We start from the raw sequence: 7,216 nt of genomic DNA, 5'->3' as shown, positions 1-7,216 counted from the left end.
ATGTCACAATCATGTTCCGTGTGAAATGCCTTTGTTAACTAACTCAGCTATTTCATACAACAATAAGGACATAGTTTAAGGTTGTTTCCGAATGACCAACTAACTGGATGATTTAATGATGAATGTTTTTCATTATCTTCAACGTAAATACATGATTATATCCTAATAAAATGCTCTTCTGTCAAATATATATAATATATATATATATATATATATATAATATATATATATATATATATATATATAATTATAATCAGACTGAGAAGCTCCAAAGTATGGTTATATCGACGAATGGATATAATAAGCTTGGAATGCTTGAATAAAATAAGCAATAGGTTTGAGATGAAACAGCTCTCGAATATATTCAGTCAAACTTCTTCTGGAAGTATGATAAATGTAAGTTGAAGATTAGATTAAGGGCTCTAATCTTTGTCATATCTGACAGGCGCAAAACTGTTACCCTAGAGATAAAACGATTTACACCGGTGGTTCTCAACCGAGGTCTACATATAATTTTGTTGTTAAAATTTGTGCAATAAATTGATTAAACTTCGACAATACACAAAATATTTCCACAATTATTTCATAAAAACACCGAATTATAAAAAATAAAACATAATACATACAGTGTATATATATATATCTATATATATAAAACTGTAGTTGTGTGAGTGTCTGTCTAACTCCTCCCACATTTTGCGGTGCAGTTTAACCAAAACCGGGTATCTTATAGTCGTGATTAATATCGAGCCCGTCTGGCTATTAGCGCGCGTCTACGATGAGTCTACGATTTTAAAAATAATTTAACATCATTTTTTATTCCATTTTAATGCATAATTTTTCGTGTGTCGATGGCGGCGGAGTTGGCGTCCACGCTCAAACACCTGCACCTGTGTTTGCTTCTCCCCCTTCTTCCCTCCCTCGTGAAGCTGTGGGGAAGGGAGTTTAAGGAAATCAACGTCGTAATGCGTTGTCAAGGAGACCAGCGTTCTTTTAGAACAACGACTTCATGGCTTGAAGACACCAAAACAGAAATGGCTAAGAAAGCCCGAATTGGCATCTATAAAGGAAGTAACTCTCTAAAAATGCTTATATAGTTATTTCCCTTACAAACCCGAGCAACGCCGGGCGATACTGCTAGTATATATATATATATATATATATATATATATTATATATATATATATATATATATATATATATATATATATATAATAATAATAAATATTAGGGAATAAATCCAAATTTACAGGGAAAAAATCAGATTTAGGATTAAATCGATTTTATAGTAAAATATTAAAAATATTATTAGAGACAAAACCACTATTTTGCATAACAAACAAAGAAAGACTTAATCAATACATAAAATTTTAATAAATAGTCAAAAAAACCGCCACTACAATCGTTTCTTGTCTTGATCGACAATCTTCAGGTGGACTTCCAATAATTCAGTGTCAAATTTGACACTGAATTATTGGAAGTCCACCTGAAGATTGTCGATCAAGACAAGAAACGATTGTAGTGGCGGTTTTTTTGACTATTTATTAAAATTTTATGTATTGATTAAGTCTTTCCTTGTTTGTTATGCAAAATAGTGGTTTTGTCTCTAATAATATTTTATATATATATATATATATATAATATATATATATATAAATATATATATATATAGTAGGATCCTCTAACTTCAATACACTTATTGTAGCGCTCCAACCACTTCGTGAAGGCCCCCGTGATAGTCCTACGAAGTGAAGGTGTGTAGGACCCCCAACAGCTGCTTTCATTTTCTCGATGTCTTCAAAACGACTGCCCCTGAGGTTCTTCCTCTTAGGGAACAACCAAAAGTGACAGGGACCAAGGTCTTGACTGTAGAGAACGTTAGAGGCAGTTTTGATGCTCGTCTCTGTCAAGTAGTTGGTGACTAGGATGGAATTGTTGACAGGTGTATTATCCTAGTGTGAATACCAGCGGCCTGAATGGAAAAGCTCTGGCCTTTTGCGACGAAATCTCTTCCTGAACTCCCTCAAAACAATCACAAAGTACTCTTTATTGACTGTCTGGCCAAAGGGATCCCAGTGGATGCGATGATGCTCTTGCTGTCGCAAAAAAAGGGGGGATCATCATGAGCTTTCCAATGGACTTGCTTTGCCTGGCATTCTTGGGTCTGGGGAATCCAGGATGCTTCCATTGGGCACTCTGCCTTTTGGTCTGTGGATCATAGCAGTAAATCCAACTTTGGTCATAAGTCACTGAGATTCAAGTACTCTTGGATTGGAGGTAATGGACTCAACCGTCTCTGTGCTGTCACCAATGCGTCTTTCCTTCTGTTCATCACTGGACACCCTGGAAACAAACTTTTGCACATGCTCAGATCTTCATCAATAATACCGTGTACAGTTGTCATGCCAACTGCAAACTGTATGCTTTTAATCTTTATAGACACACGACTGTCTTCACCCAGAAAATTGAGAATTTTCTCAAACAGCTCTGATGTTCTTGATGCTCCTTTCTCTCCCACACTTCTCATCGTCTCTCATTTTCGCTCTACAGACCTTGAACTTCTCGTGCCAGCGAAGGACAAATGATCAGCTCACACAAGTTAATACATACACACAAGTTAATACATAAGCGGCCTGGAGTTTTTTTTTTAATATAAGTTTCTGTAATGTTTTTGCCTAATTTAGCACTAAACTTTACTGCGTAGCAAGCTTCCAAATTTCCTTCTCGTCCCGACTGCATTCTGTAAACTAATCATCTGTGACAAGCAGTGTTTAACAGGGTGTCTTCAAAGTGCCTACCACAACGGTCTCCTTCAATCTGGAATTTAAAAAAAATTGACTAGTCAGCTTATTAGTTGTATAGTAACGATAAACTGATATTGCAACAATCCAGGACAGTTATAATTGCCTCTCCTAAAAAAAAGTTTCAAACCTTCTGGAGTACACTTCACGTACCTATCTATCTATCTATCTATCTATCTATCTATCTATCTATCTATCTATCTATCTATCTATCTATCTATCTATCTATCTATACACGAAGGCACACACACACACACACACACACACACACACACACACACACAACTCGTCGGAAAAGAGCAAAAGTGGAGATAGAAAGCAGCAATATGTCAAGAAAAATGCTGCAATAAATCAAGCAAAGAAAGACAGCAATGATACCTAAAAGTGTATGCATAGTACACAGAATAACCCACCACCACCATCCACAACAAAAAAGAAAAGAAATCATATTAGAAAAATAAACGTTAAAAGAGCCACAAAGAGAAAAGGTGACATAAGCACATCAAAAGTAGTGTGGGTGAATTTCTAGAATTTTTGTAAAATGCGATGTCCAAGTAGCTCATATCTTTTCATGCTTCAACAATGCTGAGCGTGAAAAATGTCTGCGATAGTTACAGGTGCTGTGCTGCTTTTTGATTTTGTAAGAATAAAAAAAAAAACTTTATTGATGGCTCAAATTATTAAAATGAAGAAATAACCTGTTATTTCAACCACTGCATCCAAATAGTTTTGGTCTGGCATATTCTAAATATGCAATAATATTTTACTTAATGATATTGGCAGAATCGTTAGCGCGCCGCGCAAAACGCTCCGCGGTAATTCGTCTGCCGCTACGTTCTGAGTTCAAATTCTGTCGAGGTCGACTTTGCCTTTCATCCTTTCAGGGTCGATTAAATAAGTACCAGTTACGCATTGGGCTCGATATAATCGACTTAATCCGTTTGTCTGTCCTTGTTTGTCCTCTCTGTGTTTAGCCCCTTGTGGGTAGTAAAGAAACAGGTATTTCATTCGACTTTATGTTCAAATTCTGTTGAGGTCGATTTTAGCATTTGATCCTTTCAGGGTCAGTAAAATAAGTACTGGTTGAGCACTGAGGTCAATGTAATCAACTTACCCCTCCCCCGAACTTGCTGGCCTTGTGCTAAGATTTGAAATCGATATTTTATTCGAATATAAAAGATGTATTTATCATTTTTAATGAGTAAGGAGTTTTAATACGTTCTCGAAATTTCGTAGGTCTTTATTATAAATATAGTTTATTACGTAATTTAGTAAAGTAATAGTTGTTTGAGAAACCTCAAAGTTGTAATCTTATACTTTAAGATTGTGAAAAAACAGTTAAACTAAGTTGAACAGACGAAAAGAAAATAGTAATAAAAAAAAGAGTAAAAAAAAGGTCTATAAAGGACAATAAAGGCAAGGGCATTCTATCTAACTGATAAAAGTTAAACAAAAATAAGGTCAAGACTGATAAACTGTTAGAGTAAACGAAACGATGTTATCTATCTTCTAATTCATCGTTACCACCACCATCGTCCTTGTCATCAATATCACAACCATCATTGCCATGATTATCCCCCTCCCATCATCATCATCATCATCACCATCGCCACCACCATCGTCTTCCTCCTTCTCATCATCATCGCCGCCGCCACCACCATTACCATTGTCATCCTCTAGGGTGGCGAAGTCACAAAAATCAGTGCCAATTACAGAGGGTGTTACTGTTCACTGTAAGATATGCGCGGGTGCAACAAGCGTACAATTGGAATTAATGAGCGCACAGTATTAATTGCCTTAAATAATACAGTAATTAATTCCAAGTTTTCCGTTTCAAATTTACATTTAACATAAGCAAGTATTCGGTGTGCACATACTTTGCACAAGATATGGCTTTTGTGTACAGTGACAACAAAAAGTTTAATGATTCTATCGCCAATAAAAAGGAAAAGAAAAACGAATTAGAGAAACCAAAATTCTATATAAGTAGATCACACACGCACACACACACGTATATACATGTATGTAAGTATGTATGTATGTATGTATGTATGTATGTATGTATGTATGTATGTATGTATGTATGTATGTACGTACGTAAGTGGTAAGCCCTGGTAAGCAGTATACTGTACCAAATATCTATGTGTACGGTAAACGACTTGATGTAGTTGATCAGTTTGTCTACCTGGAAAGCACTGTTAATAGATATAGCAATTTGGATGATGAAATTCCATACAGAATTAGGAAAGCAAGTGATGCTTTTGGAAGACTAGAAAGGCGCCTCTGGAGTTGGCGAGACATATGCAGAAAGACAAAGGCAAAGGTGTACAAGGCATGTGTGCTCCCTTCTCTTCTCTATGCCTGCGAGACGTGGGTCACATATCGATACCAACTTAAACAACTGGAACGTTTCTATCAGATGTGTCTCAGACGGATCTATGGCATTAAGTGGGATGACCGCATCAGTGATCTTGAAATATTGGAAGGCTCTCGGTGCGAAAGTATAGAAGCTCTTGTGTTAAAGCAAAGGCTCAGATGGAGTGGTCATCTGGTCAGGATGAAGGATTCAAGGATGCCAAAACAACTTATTTATGGAGAATTAGCTGAAGGAGAACGACCCCCACATAAACCAAAAAAGAGGTATGAGGACTTGCTGAAGGCTTCCTTAAGACTTGCTTGCATCTCTCCTGACACATAGGAAGGCATAGCTATTGATCGTAGCAGGTGGAGAAGGATTGTGCACGAGGGAACAGCTACTTTTGGGAAATCTCGAGTTGCGCATGAGAAAGTAAGGAGGGATGTCAGGAAGGGCATCGCCGTTACACTTCCAGATGGGAAGGGGCTTCTTATGATGCTGACATGCAATATCTGTGCAAGACCCTGCCTCAGTAAAGCTGGACTCAAGAGTCATCTTCGTAGTCATAAAGCAAGACAGATGAGTGACAATTGGCCACTGGTGGTGGCGTTACACACCATACTAATCATTGAACTCCTTCATTAACGCTTTCACCTCCTCATCGTTGAGGCACCACGTGTGTAGGAAGTGAGCCATGGATCGGAACAAATAATAATCCATGGCTCACTTTAAAATAATATAATAATGAAATTGTGTGTATAGTGCTCAGGTGCACCACAACTTGTCAGAAAGTGCATATAAAGTACATGCAGTAAGAGGAAGTTGAAGCTTCATGAACCAAGTGAAGGTGCAAGCTTCAGTGAAGGAGTTCTTTGCCTGGAAGGACAAGAACTGGTATCAGCATGGGGTCAAAGAACTGACAGAAAGATGGCTTCAATCTCTATTTGAAAGCTAGGCTGCTTTTTGCTGTAACTTGATGAATAAAGTAAGTTAGCAAAATGATGATAAATATCCTCAAATCATAGTAATCGAACTATTAATAAGAAAAAAAACAACAAAAAAACAGCAACAAATGCTGTACATCAATATCCGTTTTTAGACATCAGAAATGCATCAATTTCTTTTTTTAATCTATATCAAATGAAAGAGGAAAAATGGCATGATATGAAATTAATGAAACACGACTAAATCTAAATACGCAACGTGAAATATTCTCTATAGTTTCTTTACGATTTGCTGCAGTGAATCTCTTCTCAATATATCCACGCATTATGCAGTTCAAGGGAAGAAATTATTGAAATTAGTCATTACTCATTTTGCCCCAATTTAGACGTAATTTTTTGAAAATTGAAAATTATGGACATTATGGTGATAAAAAAATTGACAGAGAAAAGAATATTGATTGTTAGACACCAAAAACTATCTAGAAAGTTTATTAGCAGCTTCAATTACAGCCGGGTCAAAGTAGAAAAATTTCTTGAAAGAATGTACTTGTCAACTGACTAGTCCAAACTCTCTCAATTTCGTCAACAATGACTATACTGACCAACTTTTACTCCCAAAGATGCTGCGATAATTGTAATATAATAATTTAAAGCAGATAAAAACAAAATAAATACAAAATCAGAAATTACCCATTTTGCCCCACACTACTCATTTTTCTGAAATATATGAGGAAACAAAATCGATTCGTGTCAATTATCCGAAACTTCCCTACTTCCTCTGTAAAACTATTTCACAACAAATTCCCTTATAATCGGTATGTACATCATCTAAAAGGTATTGTAGAAAATTCATTAAAAAAGTGTCCATTTTCTGAAAGTTATAAGAAACAAAATTGGTGTGTTGGATGGGCATGCATTTGTATATAAGCCGTATGTATGTATGTATGTATGTATGTATGTATGTATGTATGTAGTATGTATGTATGTATGTAGTATGTATGTATGCATGTATGTATGTATGCATGCATGCATGCATGCATGTATGTATGCATGTCATACCTCGACCGTTTATCTCAGACACGTCTCTCCCCTAATCTATTCTTTCTGAGAAGAGC

The sequence above is a fragment of the Octopus sinensis genome, linkage group LG1 (genome assembly GCF_006345805.1).
Source record: "Octopus sinensis linkage group LG1, ASM634580v1, whole genome shotgun sequence".
NCBI lineage: Eukaryota > Metazoa > Mollusca > Cephalopoda > Octopoda > Octopodidae > Octopus > Octopus sinensis.
This window is presented reverse-complemented; position numbering follows the sequence as displayed.